The sequence below is a fragment of the Strigops habroptila genome, chromosome 6 (assembly GCF_004027225.2).
Source record: "Strigops habroptila isolate Jane chromosome 6, bStrHab1.2.pri, whole genome shotgun sequence".
NCBI lineage: Eukaryota > Metazoa > Chordata > Aves > Psittaciformes > Psittacidae > Strigops > Strigops habroptila.
This window is the reverse complement of record NC_044282.2, coordinates 5,226,732-5,247,462: the sequence shown is the minus strand read 5'-3', so window position 1 is coordinate 5,247,462 and position 20,731 is coordinate 5,226,732. Positions and strand designations below refer to the sequence as shown.

General features: G+C 42.5%; 1 long non-coding RNA gene across 1 annotated transcript; it reads left to right on the top strand.

Moving 5' to 3' along the window:
* Window positions 1-3,042: 3,042 nt before the first annotated feature.
* LOC115609990 lies at window positions 3,043-6,429 on the top strand. The gene is made up of 3 exons (XR_003992068.1): window positions 3,043-3,296; window positions 4,879-5,086; window positions 5,953-6,429. It is a non-coding gene; the product is annotated as an uncharacterized LOC115609990 (long non-coding RNA).
* Window positions 6,430-20,731: the final 14,302 nt, after the last annotated feature.

Genomic DNA, 20,731 nt, shown 5'->3' with positions numbered 1-20,731 from the left:
TTAAAAAAAAATTAAACTTGCATCTGGATTAATTCTCTTATGGCAACATTTCTTCTTGCTTTCTCTATTCTTCTTAATTAATTCCCCCCCCCCCCCCGGTAGAGAAACCTGGCTGCCAGATTAAAGCATAAATCTCTTGTATGGAACTTGTATGGAACTGTGAGATGAGTACTGAAGAATGCAGATACATAGAGACTGTGAAGCTCTGAGCTGCATGCACCAGAACAAATATGTTGCCTTCTTCACACTTATAAATCACTTTCAGACAACAATTTGTTTTTCCAATTAAGTGCTTCTTTTGGGGAATGTCTGGAGGCAGTGATGCACAGGTTATTCCGGGAAAGTGTTGGCATTTCAAAACAGATGGTGCAAGTTTGTCCATGTTTTGTTTTCAGTTCTGCTTTTACCTTGTTCATACTCAAGGGTATTTCTACACTGCTGATTGTAGAGGTGTCTGTGACAGGTTTAAAAGCAGTATCTCAGCTTCCAAGACTAGTCTAGCTGGAAGTCTTTTGGCTGTCCATGGCCCCCTGAGAAACTCTTCCTGACATCAACGCTTGGTCTAGGTGTAGAATACAGAAGTTGCAGAAGCCACACATTTGAGATCTGAGCAGTCCTTGCCGTAAATTGCCTGCACTGTTTAGCTGTGCATCAGAGGGCTTTAAGAGTTGACAGAGTAACAAAAGAATTCAGTAAATCCATGTAAGTCCTGACCAACAGACACCAACTTTCTGATGTAGGAAGAGAGGCTGTTGTAGAAAATGGTATCTCCAAGCATGGGTGGATATGGTATAAGGGTGCTCAGTCTGGTAGCTAGATAGTAAAGTAGCAGATGAATGTGCATTGACATCTTTGTGAAAAGGAAACTAAATGGTGTTTCTTTGTTGACTTAAGGTGATACAAATCTAAAAAACATTGGAGCTTAAGGTCAGATTCAGGCACTGTAGCCAGATATACAGATATGGGACCCACACTGGATAATGCTCTGCATCTACTAATGGTCCTACTGAAGTAAGCATGATTATTTGAGTGGTAAAATACTGCTTTATGGCAAGGTTATACAATCTGGCAGTTAGGATTCAAGAGGCTTCACATTATGTATTTATAGAACTTTCTGATTATGACTGCACACTTTAGTGTATGCTATTTTAGCCTAAAGGCTGTGTGAGTGTGTCATGGATCAAAGAGTGTCAGCCATGCTTCATTCTAGTGGCAAGAATGATACTATTTCATTTTTATATCAGTCTAGACATGACTCATATATTCTTGTTAGAATTCTGATTTTATAAAGGTCTTGGGAGTTATCCCACACATTTATGCTGTCTGCAAGCAATAAAAATAGAAGAGCAAAGCCACTGTACTTGGTAGAGCTTGTAAGTTCAAGTTTAGTGAAAACATATACTTACTTCCAAAATTCAGTTACGGCCCAGAAAATGCTCCTAACATTAAGAGTAAACTGAAACTTTTTCACTGCAGATGAAGTATTACCTGCAGAGCCAGCTGCAGCCCTGTGGAAGCCAGGAGGGAATCTGGTTGCCTCGGGTGGACCTGGACACCTCAGGGTTGCTTCACTCTGCTTCTAACCTGGGGCTTTGTTTTGTACGATCTTCTTCAAAGCAATCTTTTATCTGTGAATGCCCTCTGCCTCTGTTCAGCTGTTAATGGCATATTGTCTTGGCCTGAGAAAACAAGGGACTGAATCCATCCTTTTGGAGGAGGGGGGAAGTTGTCACTGAAATCCCAAGGAGGTTGATGTCTTTCTAGAGACACCTCTGGTTTCACTTGAACTTGCAGAGGTCAGAGGAAGGCCTGCGTGACTGTGGGCTGAAGTCTTCATCTAGAGATGGCTGCTGTCTGATCCTGAGGTAGCAGAGACAGCCCAAAACCACAGACAAAAGCAGCTCCCAAGGGGTGCATCCTTCCAGAACTGAGAAGGTGAGTGGGTCAACTGCGTGATTAGTGGGCAGTTGGATAAAGTAAGTGTTGTTTTAGGTTTATGAAAATTGTAGTAAGTCATGGTCATGTTGTAATTTAATTTGTGAAAACCTTTTAAATTTTGATTCTTCCCTAAGTTTTCACATAGTGTTAAGGGGTAATTAATCTCTGAAACTGATGAAGGTGCATTTGCTTTCAAAGAGCTCATTAGTGCCATACCATGATGTTCTATAAAAATACTTTGCACTTTTTCAGTTTTAAACAAAATCATTACATTGGCCTGGTTTTGGAGGCAAGGAGTCACACCATTCTTATGGGAAAAGTAACTGTTTGAACCCTGGAAATAGAGCACGTTAATGCTGACATGTGTTTTACTCTGCTGTTCCTTTGATCAGTGCAGTTTCTGTATAAGCAAGTTCTTAGCATGCACTCATCTTCTCATCTGTATTCTCCTCATGTTAAGTCTTTATAATGAGAACATTTGTACTGAATGAAAATCAGGTCCCGAGAGATGGCTGGGCTGAGAAATAAAGCACGCTCATAGTGGGGCAGTAATTAGAACAGTACATTGGAAAACAAAAAGTGATATGCCTGCCATTCCTGGCATAGCAAAAAGGGCACTCTGGCATGGATAACCAAATACTTCTGCACCAAGAGGCTGGAGTTTGACTGCTGGGTGCTGGTCTCTGTTCCCATTGCTGTTTATATGTGCTTCATTCAGTGACTCTTTGGCTCAAAATGCATTAGTAGAGGCTGGGACTTGGAACCATTTCTTGCAAGAGACTCTCCTCATTGCTGGGAAATAAAGCCCTCTTTTGCTCTTGGTGATTAAGGATTAAACCAATCAAAAATGCAGATTTAGGGTAGTTAAAAAGAGTTGATTAAGAAACTACACATGAGTATTTCAGCAGAAGCTTATTTGAAATAAAAGGAGTTTTTCTTCCAGATAAGAAAGGCAGAGATGTTTTGAGGTCAGGATTGACTCCAGAGATTCTGGAGGGGTGTTTATTAGCAAAATTACAATTTGAATTCAAAGCCAGGGAACGCTCTGCAGTTCAGAATGCTTTTTTATTTTTAATTCTTTTTTTTTTTTACTTTTTCCCCAGCCGTACAGAGAACTTCAGGCACTGGAACAGTCAGAAGAGAAGAAAACATACTGATATGATTTAACTTCAGTCATAACTCACGCACCCAAAATGTAACAAAAGAACAACGCCAAGAACAAACTCCAGCAGCTACTGATAAAATTCGAATGTAACTGCCACTGTGAAAAAGAAAGTTGTAATAAGTCAGAATGTTTAGAAGACTAAAGGGTGCAACGAAGCAAATGATAGTGTTCTCTGCGTTTGGTCAGCAGAATGGTGCACACCTGTATTTGTCACTCAGCTGTACTGTACAGGCAAATCTCCTAATTCCCAGTCACATTTTCCAATTGAATACATCTGAGAGGGGATGGTGAATGAGCATGTGGCCATGAAATCCCGCTCTGGCAGAGCGCTGATGTGAAGGGCTACAAGAAGTATTGCAGGATAGAGGCAAACTCAAGGCAAAGCTCAGGGACATGATCTCTAGGGGAGCAGGAAGAAGCAAAGGAACAAAGCATGCGTTTGAAGCTCCTTTTGCTAATGCATTTTATCATTGTGTGGGTCCACTGAACTTCTGTGTCTAGAAATCAAAGTGGACTAAGTAGTCAAACCCTTAAGTGTGCACAGAGACCTACAGAAATTAATTGCAAATAATACTAAATTCTGGGGTACCCATGTTGCCAGCCAGTGGAGAGCAAACCTCCATTCTCCAGAAACAAATGGTTCACTGAATGCTTGTGAATGGCTGAATGCAATGGCTGCAGCACCAGGCTGCTGGCTGCCTTATTTAATGCCTGTAAAAGTACAGTAAATTGGAATACAAATCAGGGGTAAGAGGAAATGAAATGTCTATTCCTTGTATAGGTAACATAAGCAGGCTTATTTAGGCTAATTACCAAAACAGATCCACTGCAAGACCAGGCAGAATCATCAAGTGAATATGATAAGTAGATAAATTAAAAGCTGCTTTACAATTATTCCCTGAAATGAGATGTGTCACTGCTCCAGGGTGGATGCTCTTGTTTGTAGAATGATTGCTAACAAAGACAGTATGTAGAAAATGGCTAAACCAACATTCTAAATGGATAATACTGCAAAGGTAATGAAAAAGTGAAGGTGCAGTAGGAAAAAGCAAATTAATTTTTTAGTAAATCAAGATATTCTTAACTTCACCCTTCCCAGCAAAACTTCAGGTGCAGGACAGGTCTCTAATATGTATAACTCCATTACACTTGAACCATCAAAAATGTGCTAATCAAAGAAACACATACCTGAAACTGCTTTTAATGGTAGATGCAGCAGATATATAGAAATAGATCCATTGCTCATCAGCTAACATTTGTTATAAATTACCTGGCATTTTTGTTACATACTTCTTCTGTAATTATCCATGTAGACATAGTAATAATTTTTCTAGAAATACAGGGAAGGCACTGAAATACAAAGGGCACCCATTTAATTTGTACCTTAAAAGATCATTAAAAACCAAATGAAGTTATACACTTCTTTGAGGGATTGGAAATTAACTTAATAAATTACATACTAGACAGTTTTTGCATTTTTGGTATATCATGGTTTAATACCTTCAAAATTACACAGACTAAACACGTTACTGGACATCACTGGACTCAGTGAGTCACACAAAAGGTGTGCACAGAGAAACCGCAGATCAATTTGCGTCATTTTGTCTTGTTGCTATTGTGTAACTTCAGGCTATTGGAAGACCACTTTCATTTGTAGCAACTGCATAGACGATCCTTCATAATTACTTATTAAGTTTCTTGGTTTTTTATTAGTGTAGCATTTCTGGACCATCAATGCAAATTAATGATTTATATACATTAATAATTTACACTAGGGAGTCTGATGGAGTAACAGAGGCTGGAAGCCATGGGATCAAAGGGAAGTAGGATCTTCTCTGTAGTCAGTGAAGTCGCCAAGCTCAGGAAGAGAGACTAAAAGAAGATGTATGGGGACTCTCCTGTCTTTGTGGAGAAGAGCGATGTGCCCTATGAAGCTGAGTGAACAAGCTACCCTGCCAGCACAGGAAAACCTGGGCTGGGAAGGTGAGCAGAAGTAGGTCCCAGCTTAAAGCGTGTTATGGCCTCTTTTGGGTCATATGTTTGGGCATCCTTAAGCAGGCACGAAGAGACCGCAAACAGGGCACACAGAGCTCAAAAGCATGAAGTGATTATTTGTAACATAACACGAATTAAAAATGGGTTTAGACAAACTGCAAAGCTAAGCATTAGCATGCTTCCCGCCCCAAAGCCTCTCTGCTGGCCGGTTGGGCACTGGATAGGAGAAGAGGGGTTGGTCTCCAGAAGCCCCCTGATGTTGCCTGCCAGTCCCTCCACCAATGCTGGTGCACCGACTGTGCAACCCAGCGATTCCTGGCACGGGAATTTTGCACTGCTGACATCCTGCCACAGTGTCTCACATCTTTCTCAGCAGCCTGAATCAGGGTTGCACAGAGGGGCAGGACTTTGGCGCCAGGGTGGGATAGCAGCCGAGTCACAGATGGAAGGAGACTCATTAGAGGGGCTGGCCTAGCTTTGCCATGAGCCAAGGTGAAGTCACAAAAAGGGAAGAGGAGCTAAGACATGCTTGTAGGTGGCCTCCTGCACCACGTCACCCCCAGTGCCACAACATGACTGGCAACCTTGCCACCTCCCCAAGTTGACATTCGAGTCATTCCCCATACCAGCAGACATTTCCATACAAACGCTACATTAGCTTATGCATGAGTGGATTAATGTTACTATTAATATTCCAGATTCAACTGGTCCTTGCGAGAATTAGAAAAAGGAGGTTTCAGAACAGTCTTAGCTAACATTTGTTAATCATTATTCTTGAAAGAAATCCTACAACACTTGGCTCTGCCAAAGTATTTGGCAAGTGACTCTTACCCTGTCTCCTTTTCTCACTCTAGAGAAATCCAAGGGGAAAATCGCTTCAGTCATGGCTGGCCTCAGAGGGTTAATCACAGAGGTGCAGGAGGCATATGGCCAAGATCAAGTGGAAACCTGCGGAGACGAATGCTGAACACACAGATAAAATCTCTGTATTGCACGTAATCCTGTCTTTTCTCTGATTTGCCTGGGAATCATCTTGCAGTGCCCCTCTGGTGGGGGCTATGCCACATAGAAGTGCTCGTGTTCAGCTGTTTTGTGTAATTCATCCTTCACGGTCCGTGTTACTTAGTTTGTAGTTTTGTACAAGACCAATTTAAAAATAAACACAAGCCTTGCAGAGACCTGGCGCAGTCTGGTGTGAACATGTTGCAGCAGCTGAGTTCCAGTCCCCTGATATTAAAGAAACTTCGTATTCTACCAACACTTCCCCTGGAAATCATACAAATGAATTAAGAAGCTTTCGAAATAAACTGTTTCTTAAACCCGAGAGCAAGAAGCTTCCCAGACATTGTATTAATTATACAAGTGGGCACACTAGGTTCTGCACCAAGCACAGGCCAGAGAGTCTCACCTCATGGCTATGGTTGAAACTCCTTCATGGTCATGCATGGGCCTACGATCACAGCCACTCATATTCCCTCCACTTCCTACTGCAGCCCATGTCACGTAGGTCTTGTCTTGTATGACAAGAAGGGTTTTGCTCACACAGATGAGCACCATAAGGTGCTTCAATGGAGAGAAAAAGAAGTTCAGAGTGGCAGGAAACACAGAAGCAGAGCAAACCTGGGCTAAGAGACACCAAAGTTAAAGATTAGATTTAAAGTTAGATTTAAAATCAAAGTAACCTTCAGGAGAGTCTTTCATCACATGAAAGGACAGATGGAGAAGTAGAATCCCAAATCTGAACAATTCAGTATTTGTTAGGCAGTTGTTTATAGACTGGGCTGCTGGCTGATGTGTGAAGTAGCCCTATTTTTCATCAGACTACTTTAGAGTGTGTTCAAAAACTGAAAATGCCATTGCTACCCACCTGAGGTAAATTCACCTAACAGTCTACAGGAAGAATGTACCCAGGATATGACATTTACATTAACAGAAATGAAAGTAAACTTAAGCCAACAGTGAATACTTCTAAAACTCTTGTTCCAAGCCTCTGGGATAAACACAGTTAAATAATGGCAAAGTAAACCCGTGAACATAGTTACAAATTAATTCTACAAGTCACATTATTGCTTTTTGTGGGCTTAAAAATCATTATGCATAAAACTATGCAAGGATAATCGAACATAACAGTAGAGAAACTCAGCATTTTTTGTTTGCTTTTGACTGTGTCCTTTCCTATATAATTTCAGAGCCAAATGAGAATAGGAAATCTATTCTGGCTCAACAGGTATTGCACATATCAAACTGTAGTTTACTTGCAGAAACATATCATTTCAAACCAGAAATTTTCCCCATCTGCTTTACTCATGTGAGCATAACAACTGAGACAGAGCAAAGCTCCGTGTTGCTGGCTTATAGCAGCAGCCAGCAGTGGCTGCTTCAACAGGGGTGTCTGAATGTTTCTCTCCCTGGCAGATCCTCCTAGATTTGAGCAATTAGCCCTTCAGGGATTCTGTGAGTGGGAGCTTGTGTCTGGAGCTGGAAGCTTTGATTACCAGCCTGATTACCAAAAATTAAAATTATTTCCAAAGAGCAGAGAAGAGACAAAAGAAGATGATAATAAAAGACAGTTGAAGTCGTGAGTGAATTAATGAGCAAGAGAGAAACTCAGTTCTATTTAACAGTAACCAACTGAGTATTATTTGGTATAGTCCCAGCTCTCAGTAGAGGTAGGCCGCAAGATGCTGAGTAGCTTGGGTTGCTCATTTGCACTACTGCTATTAGCTATGAATCTGTCCATGGATGTCCATGTGCTGTAGCATGGACGGGGAATGGCAAAGCACATACTACACCACGGTTCCTAGCATCGTGTAGCAAGTGTTGCCCAAAGCACTTAAATGCTGAGATTGACAGCTGTCCTTTTATTGCCCAGCTGAATCAGAAATGTTTGGCTGTCGTGGTAAGGAGGATGTTCAGCAACAAGCTGGTGAACAGCTTTGTTTTTCAAACAGGACACTGCAAATCCTCACCACACGGGAGGCCCAGAGGCCACGGCCACCAGCTGAGGAACAGCCATGCGGTTCTGCCTGGCATAGATGTATTGCCGTTAGCAAGATCTTCTTCTCACAGAGAAGCAACTTGGATAATTTACACCCTCCCAAGGCAAATGTATTTCAAATAGACCAGAGGATCAAATGCAATACATTAGACAAAACAGCTAGTGTATGATAGAGTTGTGGATGCAGAAAATAAAGACATATTTTGAAAGAAAATGTTCTTACTGTGCTGTTAGGTCAGGAGAAATGTTGTCTGAGTAACAATTAGAACTGAAATTACACTTTTGTTTTTCCATTTGCTTTGAGGGTGAAATAGCATAGCCTCAGCTAGCAGAAGAGTCTGGTTCTTCTTGATGCACCAGACCTGCTAACCTGAGAGAAAGTATTATTCATATTCCTTTTCTGTTGTTGCTCCATTTTTATGTTCTTTTAAATTTTAGTCCTTCTCAAACACATGGCAACAGGCTGGGTGCATATTGTTATTTGGTGCTTTGACAGCCTTGAATGCTTTCAGTATTCTGTGTTGCAGTAAGGGACATCAGAGGAAGCTGTCAGGACACAAAACAAACAGGGGCTTTGTCATACAGCAGATGATCGACCTGTGGAACGTATTGAAGAAGGATCTTTTTCGTGGAAAATCTTTACATGTCTCAGGGGGATGAATGGATGAGTATTTGGAGGAGAAATCCGCTGTGGATTGATACTGAAACCGTATCCACTTCATGAAAGACCCAACTGTAAAACTATTTCTTCCTTTTAAAACATGAAATTGTTTAAGTCTTTAATTCAGCTTGTCTGTAAAAGCTGTAAGATTTGTTATCCTTACTTCTTGGGCTTTGGAGAGTTTCCAGATTATATATTTGATCATATACAGGAAAAGCATTGCTACCAAGCTGCGATCGGATTATGCATAAAAATATAAACATAGTCTTGGTAAATTCAGGACAGCCTTTTGGAGGTGATAAGATGTGCAGATTGCTTTTTCATAGCCCAAGGGAGTTTTCATGCTTCAGCAGTATCTTTCCCACCACCAGCACAGAAAATGATCCTCCTTCCCCTTAGATCAATTTAGAACTCCTTACTAACACAACTTGCTGTTTCTCTTTTATTTGGGAGTGTGTTTTCTTCTTGTACGGGCACTGTTCTGTATTTATGTATTTTTATTGTTGTTGGCCATTGTTATACCTCTTCAGCTCTAGGACAGGTCCTTTGTGCTGATGGGACTAGAACTGAAGACACAGTTATCATTCCGGAGACACATGCAGTCTGGCATGATGGTATTTTCTTCTGTATCCCTATTTCTTTCCTAATAATTCACAACATTCAGTTTAGCTTTTTGATCATTGCCCTGAACTAAATTGAAGTTTTCAGAGAAATACTCGCTGTGATTGCAAGATCTTTTTCCTGGCTAGCAATAGAGAGACACTTATTGTGAACGTGTGATTGGGGTAGGTTTTTCATTACTATGTATATATCAATGTTGAATTTCTTCAGCTGTTGCATTATTTACTAATATCTTTTTACAGATCTTTATGGATTTAGGTTGGACTACTGTGAATAATTCAATATCATCAGCAAAATGTGTCTCCTAATTCTTCACATTCTTTTCATGATCACTTACAAACATTATGGAGTTCTACAGCTATTCCATTTCCTATTACTCTGCTAAGTTTATACTCGTAATTGCTTCATTTCTTTAATGCACTACGAGGAGAGACATTGTAAAAATGATTTGGTGATTAGCTCATCCTTAATCGTACATTTGTTGATATCTTCAAATAACTCCAACAGATTTTACTCTAAAAGCCATGTTGATTCATTCCCTGTACAACATATTTATCTATTTTTTAATATTCTTTCTGTTAATCTACTCAGTATACAAAACAGCTTTATCTCCCTGTAATTCTCCACATTTCCCCAGGGGTCTTATTAAATACTGATGCCACATTTACCATTTTCCTGTCCTTGGGATCTCAGGTAATTTTAAGCAATGGGGTACAGTTTGGTCATTTCAAACCATGCAAGGACTGAGTCAAGCAGAAATTACTCATGGTCTGGTAGCTAGCCTTCACCTTGTGTTTTGCTGCATTGCTGTGGAAAATTTCAGAGGAAAAGCAGTGCCACACTGCAGGCTTAGCACTTCACCCACCTGCAATGAGCACACCTTTCATTTGTACCACTTGCTTTCAAGTCCAGGACTTTTTGGAATTGTTAGGCTACTTATAAAGGCTCAACAGAACAGGCATGTCTTGCCAGTGGCCTTAATTGAGTGTACAGTGCACTTACAATTGAAAGGTTTTAGCAGTCCTTGTGTCAAAATATGCTGTGTTTGATCCTTTATCAATACAAGAGTGACAAAACTGGCAAGGATTAGTTAATTTTGCTGTGGAAGAAGCTCAGATAGTTGAGATCATATGTAACTACCTACTTCTCAATACATCAATAAGCAGAAGAACCTTGGGCCGTACATGGCCTTGCAACCAAAAAGAAAGAAGAGTATTTCTTCTCTTTCAGAAAATGGTTTGGCTAATCAAAGCTCCCAAGTAAGGTGAGCCCTCAGGGGAGAAAACAGAGATACTGGTAGAGGTCAAACTTCATGTGCCTCCCCTTTCATCCTTCTGCCAAGGCTCATGCAGGTGAAATTAGGGCACAAACTCAGACAGCAGTTCTTTGTAGGAAGGAGAAGATGGGAGATCTTCCAAACATTTACAATAACCTTGGTCTAGACTCGTTTCCTGTTGACTGTATTTAGGTTTAGGCAATTTGAGGGATAGGAAATAAGGATCTGTGAGAGAGAGAGATAATTTAACAAAAAGAAAAACCCACATGCTGAAGTTCATAATGTTTCATAGAAGAAAATTTATTTTTGGCCTTGAAAGAGAAAGCTGCTTTCAATTTTCTGTCATACTAAAGCCATTTTGCACCATCTGGACTACTGTTCCAGTTTTCAGGCAGGAAATATTTTCTTTCCTGTGTAAGATTCATATATTAGTTTCAGTGACCTCTAAAGCTCAGTTATGATACTAATATTGCATAAGTTAGACTAAATATTGACCATCAAATATTGGATTGATTTTCTCTTCAGAGATTCCATTTCTTTGATGTGCAAATTGTTATGTCCTTGCAAGGAGCTTCTTATAGCACTTTCCCTTCTGCTAGTGCTGGAAACAGAACCAGATTTTACCCTGTGGCTTGATCCAAAGCTGCTAAGTATGGTGGCAACCCTGCCTGCTATTTTAGCACTACAGAGGCAAACTTGAAAGACTGAAGATCCTAACAGGATTCTGAGAGATTTGGCAAGAGTAACGGGTGCAAGAACCCAATTTAAGTCTTTATTTACAAATGCAAAACTCAGTACTGGATAGCTTTGGCATATGTCAATGTAGTGTTATTGACTTGAGTTTATTCTATATCAGGGCAAACCCACCTGAAAATGTGCCTTTAGGATTATGCTTTCCACAATGACAGAGAAACAGATCTATCCAGACAAAAATTTTCTTGTATATTTAGACATAGCCCACAGCGTACATCTCCTCATTTGCAAGAGTACAAACATTTGAACTTTGGTTCACAGGATGTGTTGTCTTAATATTTTAAATTAATTTAAAACAAATGCAACAGTTTTATGGCTCCAGATATCACAACTACCATTGATAAGTAATCCTGGAAAATTCACTTAGAGATAAGAGCAGGTGTTCAGATAAGCAACAAAAAAAGCACCTAAACCTTGTGCCTGAATTAGAACAAAGTTTTCCTTACGATTACTTGGGTTTCCTGTTTCTGTTTGGGTTGAATAATCTTTGGGAACGGTTTAACACAACTATGCAGCAGTTCAAGTCACAGAAGCACCTGGGAAACAGAGAACAACAAATTAAAACACCAAAATTAGCAAGTCTTAAAAATCCCATAAAGTTTGTTTGACATCAGTTACGATTTTGAAATGAAAACCTGAAGTGGAAACCTTTCTTTGAGGAAAACCTGCTCACACCTTTCTTTTCTTGGACCAATCTCTCTTCTGTCAGAGCAATGCTGAAAACACCAAGAAACAAATGCAGGATCTCCATAGGTTTTCCAAGGTAAGGGTCTTCGTTCAGTTAAAATATTCTCAATCTCTTAAGCGTGATCTGATCCACTTTGCAGGCTGCATGAGTCCTCTTCTGACCTTGTAAAATGAGTTTTATATGTATAGTTGTCTGCAGCTCTCATTTGCAATGCCAGAGGCAATTTAATTGTTCAATACTTTCATTAGTCCCCTATCGATCTGATCCTTTTCCTCCCTGCTGTACAGAGAAAGGTACATTTCCTGTTGCTATTTGCTACTTACTTAACAAAACCCTCTTACTGTTTCCTTGGCATTTTGATGATATTTGATGCTAATTTTGCCTAGTTGTACTTAAAGCGACATTTTTATTTCATATTTTATTTAAAGCAACCTTTTAAGCAATTTTACCTGGCTCTGCAAGTTCTTTTATTCTGAACCCTTAGTAAATCACTTCTCCCTGCCTCCCTCCCAGCATCTATTAAACCAAATACTAGGCTGGGAAGTGGGAGGTTTTCATTACCTTGCTGGAGGCATTCATGAACTCATATTTTAGCATGCCCTCTAAGGCTACTCTCTAGCACATACTGGGAAGTACAGCACCCTATTAGAGCCATGGGAAAACCCTGGCTTCTTGTTCCAGCCAGGGGTGTTACACGAGATCACCACAATACATTAATTCAGAATACATTCTGTTATACAGAACTAAACTTTCATGGCATAGAGCCACAGCACTCACATTCAGGCATGTCCATTTCTCCATCTGGTGCCTTCTCTCTATTTCATAGAATCATAGAATCATAGAATAGTTAGGGTTGGAAAGGACCTTAAGATCATCTAGTTCCAACCCCCCTGCCATGGGCAGGGACACCTTGCCCTAAACCATGTGGTTCAAGGCTCTGTCCAACCTGGCCTTGAACACCACCAGGGATGGAGCATCCACAACCTCCCTGGGCAACCCATTCCAGTGCTTCACCACCCTCACTGTAAAGAACTTCTTCCTTATATCTAGTCTAAACTTCCCCTGTTTAAGTTTGAAGCCATTACCCCTTGTCCTACCACTACAGTCCCTAAGGAAGAGTCCCTCCCCAGCATCCTTGTAGACCCCCTTCAGATACTGGAAGGCTGCTATGAGGTCACCACGCAGCCTTCTCTTCTCCAGGCTGAACAGCCCCAACTCTCTCAGCCTGTCTTCATACGGGAGGTGCTCCAGCCCTCTTATCATCCTCGTGGCCCTCCTCTGGACTCGCTCCAACAGCTCCATGTCCTTTTTATGTTGAGGACACCAGAACTGTACACAATACTCCAAGTGAGGTCTCACAAGAGCAGAGTAGAGGGGCAGGATCACCTCCTTTGACCTGCTGGTCACGCTTCTTTTGATGCAGCCCAGGATACGGTTGGCTTTCTGGGCTGCGAGCGCACACTGCCGGCTCATGTTAAGCTTCTTGTCCTATTTCTAGGACATTTGCTGACCCCTGGGAAAAGGACTCCTCCACCTCAGGTGAAGAAAGTCCGCACCTTTGGAGACCGTGTGCTCACAGCAACTGGGGCTACACCAGGCTCCCCAGCTCCCCATGGTCACCGTGGGATGCCTCCACCTCTTGTTTTGTGTTTCACTCCAATTCTGTGGCCTTCAGAGAGTAGGACTTTCTTTTTTCAGTTTTCAAATTACAGATCTCATTCACTTCAACAGTGAACCTTTTTTTTGTGGCAAACCATGACAAATCTATACTCTGTATTTTAAACACTTTATTTTTAAATTGTCTATACGTGGATTTAAGAGTCCTTAAATGAGCTGCTGAAGCAGTGACCAGCTGTCAGGCAGGAGCGGAACATGGTTCCAAAGTCCATGTAGCTACTGAGGAACAAACTTGCCCCCTAAGAGCAACTGATCCCCCAAAGTTTGGACATTTCAGACACATTCCCTTCCCTCCCTGTGCCCTCTCTGGCATTGGTGGCAAGGGACAGAGGTCTCTGGGGGTGGTGTGGCCTCAGAGGCCTCTCTCAGGTGTCCCCAAGGAGCTGCATTCCCCCAGGGGAGGAGGCAGCACATGCGTCCACTCCACTTCTGGCTGGAGCGCCCAGGAAGGGCCTCACCAGGACCAGGAAGGCTGGACCTGGTGTTGAAAGAACAAGAACAGTGGGGAGAGTGATTTGCTCTACCAAACCACCTTAAAAGAGATAAAGGTACATACATATGTTTTGTATGCCCTATTTGGTGGCTTACCACCAAGTACTGCAGACAGGGATCAAATGGTACCTACAAGACGTTGCCAACATGTGCTGCAGCTGCTGCTGCCACCAGACACAGTCTCCACTGTGAGATGGACACACGTTTACAGGGACACCATTGTGGGGCCAGTGGTTACCCGTGGATGCAACAGTCTGGTGCGACAGATGCATCACAAAACAGTGGGTAGTGGTAGCATGTCACTGTATGGTAACTGCCAGCAAATAAAAGGGCTGCAGTTGTTTGACAGCATCATGGTGTTCAGGCTGTTTACAGATTTATTAATTTACAGCTTTCAATGAGTTATTGAGACCTATAATTCTCATAGTGGTCTTAAATGTTACCTGGGTGAGAAGCAAAACTGGGACTCTCAACATAAACTTTGAAAGGTGCACTAAGATTTATGAACAGAGGACAGTTGAACTTGCTAGTAAGGAAAAATTGTGCTAAACGGACACATCTGTATTTTCTCATGTCCCCCGGCCTGCACAGAACAGAACTGAAAGTCACTGGAAGTGGCAACATGCCACTTCATCAGCTCTGAATCCTTCTGCCAGAACGAGTCAACTTCAGCCAGATGTTACTGAAGGAAAAAATATGAATAAACATTGACAAGATCAGATCCTGAAATTTAAATTGTTGTTACAAACTTTTTTGATCAGAAAAGTAATAAGGCAGACATGAAAAAGCTGTGGTGGTGAAGTTCTCCATTGCAAAGGCCTTTCCTGATGCTAGTGGAGAATGTCAGCCGAGTTTCTGCCCCAGTTCAGCAGAGAAATCCTCCTGCCAAAGTCCCAGGTTTCAGCATGGAAATCCTAAGTGTCACATGTTATACTACTGAGAGTTTACATGAGTATGGAAACAGCCTGGTTTTCATTTCTGCCTCTTGCCCACACTTCCCAGCATTTCAAAGTTTGTTCACATGGATTTCTTTTCTTTCCTCTGAACCCTCCTCCATGCCATGGTTCGGTGTGAGACAGGCAGAGCTTTGCTTTGCCAGCCCACAGCACAGGCTGGGACACCCAGCACCCATCCTGCCAGTGTGCTTGGACTTCCTTGCCCTGGACCTAGTGCCCCCGGACACCCCGTTTCCCTGCCAGCACACGGTGTCTCTTGGCCACCATGCTGGTGGGCAGTGGGCTGCCCAGGGGCAGAAGCCCTCCCATCTGGCCAGGACATCCCATTTCAGCTCTGGGCTTGGACAGAAATAGCTTAATTCAGTGCAAAGCTCTTTCCCGTGGAAACAATGTCACTGAGCTTGTTTTGGGACAAGTTCTTCATCTTCCTTCAGGGGAACAGCATTCTGTGTGAGCCACAGCCATTTGCAGCTGGCCAAGGGCCCTCCAGCCCAGCCCCATGTTGCAGATACACCACCTCCATCTGGAACCTCGCTGCAAGCCCCTTAATGCCATCCTGTGTATTCAAAGTGAAATGCCAGTAGTCCCCAAGAAACCAAGTGCTTGATGGTTCCAGCATCTCCAATCCTTAGAACAAATACTATTCTCTCTACTACAGCTTGTACAAATGAGGAATTCTTCATGGCATCCAGACAAAAACTGGCATGCTCTTTATGTCTGTGAGAGCTCAGGCTTTTGCATGCACACCTTTCCTTCAGCACCCCGCTGGCCCAGAGCCGGGCTGCATGCATTGCATCACAGGGCTGCTCAGGGCTTCCCAAAACAAGGTCCCAAAGCCCCCACAGACAAAGGCTAGCTGAGGTAACATAGCCCCTGGCTTGCCAAATACCTGGCGCCGAGCATGGCGAGGGTTTATGTTCGCACAGTGGGTTTGGGAAGCAGCTAACTGAGCAGAAGAAATCACCAGGGCTCGTTTGGCACGGAATGAATACCTGGGCTTTGAGTTAAGGTGTCATTAGACCCTCAGGGGCCACAGATGGTGCAGGTTATGTTTTCCCATTTCTGTCCAGTCCACATGACTGGAAGTGAGATGGCAAAACCAGAACTAAACCAAACAAACAACCCAAATAATCACGTCTTGGGGAGGCAGCGCTGAAAGGCAGCTTGGAAACTATCTGTTTTCTAACAGGCCGAAACAGCAGTGCTAACATGATGCTGCAGTCACTGCACACAAGCACCGGGTTTGTAGGAGCACTGAAGTGACAGGGACCAGCTGGGGCACAGGTAATGGGTGGCTCATTATATGAAACTCGTGAATAATCAGAGTAAATGGACCATGCCTGAGAGAAAAGTGAAAACTAAGTCCAGAACATCCAGTGCACTGAGTTCTGCCACACTGACACGCAGGAAGGATCCCCCAGACAAGACTGGTGCAGTTCTGTGCCATCACGCTGGGCACATGAGTCTGGCATGTGAGCAGCTGTGGCGGATGGGAGTACCAGGAGTCCAAGTCCTGCCTGTGGGTGCACAGCTCCTGAGAAAGGCGAAATTATTTACCTGAAGTAAACAATATATTGGTGGCTGCAGCTCACCAAAACAGCGCCTGTCAGACATCTCAAAGTATTTACACTTCAGCCACCACCTGGACTAAAGCATCTGAGCCGAAAGGCAGCAGGTCAGATTTTAGGACATGATGATTTTTCCCTCTCCGAAGAGCACAGGCTCTGACTCCCTGCCCCACACAGTCCCACTTGTTTTTCATGGTCAACAACCACATGGGTGCCAGATCTGTTTTCCTACGAATGCGTCCAGCTTTCTCTGGAAAACATCAAGAAATGGCAAATCCATCATTGCTGTAAGTAACTTGTCTCACTAAGTGCTCTTGCTGGTAAGAATATGATCCTAATTGCTAATTGAATTTCTCTGAATTTACATTCCAGGAAATTGGTGGTTTTGTTGTTATTTTTTCTAATAGATTAAAGAAGCTATTTGTATCTTTTATTTTCCACCTAAGAAGATACATAGGTGCTGCAATCAGACCATTCTTATCGCCACAGTTATCGCCTGACAACTGAAATGGACTGAACAATTTCTATCAGCGCTGATTCTCCATTTTTGTTTTCCATCATTATTTTTCCTAGGATTTGTGGCAGGTTGCTATGTGGCACTGTTCACCCTGATAGTCTTTTAAAAACTATTGGCACTATATTATCACTCTTCCATGTTATCTGAAACTTCTGTGCTGTTAATGGGGAAAAGCTTTCTTAGCAAATTCTTTTAGGAGTTGGGAATTGGTTGGTTGTGTCTGTTGAGTTGAATTTATTCCCTCAGTATGCTTTACCTCCTTAGGGGTTACTAGTGACATCATAATAGGCTACATGTAGCTTAACCTGTTTCCCAAAACAGAAAAAAGGCTGTATTGAAAATGAAGGATTTTTTAATTATTCATAGAAATTAAACAGTTGATTAATTGTCAGTGGGATTCACAGGTATGTGCAACCATTTTTGTTAGCATGTCCCCCAGGTTTTGGTATTAGGTGGAAATTTCAACAGCAGCCAGAAAGTGTAAAATCACTAATCTTATTGAACACTACCAAAGGGATTTGTGTTGCTTTGAGCAGCACAGCCAGTGAATGGGAGACCAAGCAGAAGTGATGCTACTGCAGCTGAGAGAGTCTAAGGGTTGTCAGCACCATGTGCTCAGATGAGAGAGAAACTCATTTACAGCCACAGTCCTCTGGGAGATGAGGCTTAAGTTGCTGGCCCGCAGGCAGCATTCCTTGCCAGCCAAGTAGTCCTGCTGTAACTGCTGAGACAAATACCAGCACTTGTGATCTTAGTTGTATGGCTGGTTTGCAACAATTAGTTTTGGCACGGTGACGGTGAATGCATCAAATGGCAGAGGGACCATGTGTGGGGAGAGGTCAGCTACCAACAACGGCACAAGAAACATTAGATAGTGAAAACTGTCTGCTGGTTTTTAGCTGCAGGAAGAACACTCTGGGAGATCTCACAGCCAGCAGCACTGTGTGAGATGATATCCATGGCTATTGATGTGGTGGTTGCTATGGGAAGGATGTTTTGAGAACAGCATAAAAGGAGGGGGAAGCAGAAAATCTCATTAGAAGAAAGTGTAAGCTGGTTGTATGCAGAGGAAGGTAAGGTCACCAAACCAGAGGGTGCAGTGCAACCTGGCTGCAGCCAGTGGCATTCAGATGGTTCAAGAAAAGGTAATGGAAAATCCCATGAGTGAAAAATTGGGGCTTCCTGAAACCAAAACTGAATGTGTGAGTTACTCTCCCTCGAGGGATGCACTTCAGTGGAGTGGAAGTCCTTGATCTCAGTAGGAGGCATCTACAGCTTCTCTGGCTTGGCAGTGGGGCTGCCCACCAGGAGACAACCTCCCTGGATGGCCCCAGCCAGCTGATTACAGTGCGTGGCAGAAGAATGGATAAAAAATGAACATTTTGTGTGAAAAATGTCTGTCTGGGAGAAAAAATAATTAAAAAACAGAGAGAGAAGATGGAAGGAGGAAAGTTTGAAAGGAAGAAAGAGAGAAGGGATGGAAGAAATGAAGAAAGAAAGAAGCAGAGCTAGTTTCTAAAACCATAACTTTAATAAATAACTGTATAGTGCTTGTAATACCTTTTTAATTTAGCAAATGTGTCTGTTTATAATCAATTTTCTTTGAAAACAAAAAAACCCTTTAAAACCATTAAGATTAATTTATAACGAAAGGATCCCACCCAGAAGAGCACACAGAGAGGTGTGCACTTACAGAAACAGCTCACTCTGAGCATTCCAGCTTGGATGAGCATGAGGCAGGTCCAGTCTGGACACCATGTTGCAAATCTGGTTCTGTGGCTCATTTGGTCAGTCACAGATTTGCAGCTTCTAGTCTGGAGCTGGCTTGTGTCCCACCAGTCTCGAACTTGAACTTAGAATAAGCGTACAGATTTGTCCATTAATACAAACCTTCAGCACGCTGTCTCAGTTTTGCTTCAGTCACTTACCTGGACTGAAGTTGGGGCTTTTTTTGCTTCAACAGCAAAGATCTAAACCAAAATGTGTTATTGCATCAGTCATTAATTCGGCCTATTTCTGTGATAATAATAGGAATCTGGACTCAAAGTGAGGGCTGATAAAATGAAGAGATCCTATTAGCAGTAAAAATTGATCAGGCTTTTAACAGTTTCACTGATCTATTTTAAGATCATATTTAACAACATCAGAGGAGACACAGATCTTTGAACACACATATCTCTGTAAGACCAAACCATTGCTTCAGGCATCAGAAGGATGATATTGCAAGGACAATTAAGTTACAGGGACATTGTGCAAATGGCTTCCTCTGTTTGTTTTTTTTTCCCCTGGTTTATTTTACACATTAGAAAATTTGTGCAAGGCTTGCCCAATATTTATGCAATTGTATATCTGAATATCACATGCAAGTAATGTAAAGAGTGTACCCTGAGGAAGGGAAGCTTTTTCAGTTGTCATGGGTATCATGTAAACCCCATACACAGCAATCAGTTTTTTGTAATCTTTCACTACCATGGATTCTACCCTGACTTGTGAAAAGAAAACGCATTTTGCCAGGAGTGCCACCAGCCCTTTCTGTGAGCAGGTGACAACAAGGGCATGGAAAATGCTCAGAACTTCCTAAGAGAAGTCCTACTATTAGAAACCTCATCCCATGCTGTCCGTTCCACAGATATATAGTTTTTATGCTTCTGAAAGATGTGTAAAGTCCAAAGCCTGGAGAGGATACACACCAGAGTCCATATATATCCAGCAGGCAGAACAGAGATATCTGCTTTTTTGGAAAGTGGAAAAGGATGCCAAGAACAGGAGCAAAGAGCCGCATCCCGCATCTCTGTTAGACAGTGGGAGTATGGGAAAAAAAGATGCAGCTGCTGTTTTTCCAGTTGACTTCTGATGGTTCATTAGTCTACTCCCATAGCATGATTAGATCAGTTGGGCCAGTTCTCTAAAGTGCTCAAGATGACTGAATCAGCCAAGGACCAGTCAGATTATTTCTGCCTTACTGCCATCATTACAGTGCCATAAACGTATCAATTAAAAGAGTTTGCTCTGACAGGCTTCCTGCTGCTACTGATTCAATGGCTCCTATTGTAAAGAAAATCAGCTTGGTGGCAGCCCTGAGGAGATGGTGGCAGCTGAGTGTGGTGGAATGCCTGGCTCAGGAGTCAAGGAATATTTCTCCTTGCCCCGGGCAGAGCACATGTGGCTGTGTGTGATGTAGAGGAAGGGGTGCTATGGGGACAACGCCCCAAGTTTGGGTGGCAAAGTGTTTATTTACCCAAGCAAAAAAAATCAGCTGAGCTTGCTCTGTGGATGCTGCGGACTCCTGAGGAGGCTGGGGGCATCACTCAGCACCCTGGGATGGTCTCCATCCACCTCAGTTAGATTCCATACGGAAGCCTGCTGCCATGGCCCTCTCCCAGGCTGGGATTTGCTGACCAGCTCTTTTTCCTGGACACTCCAGCT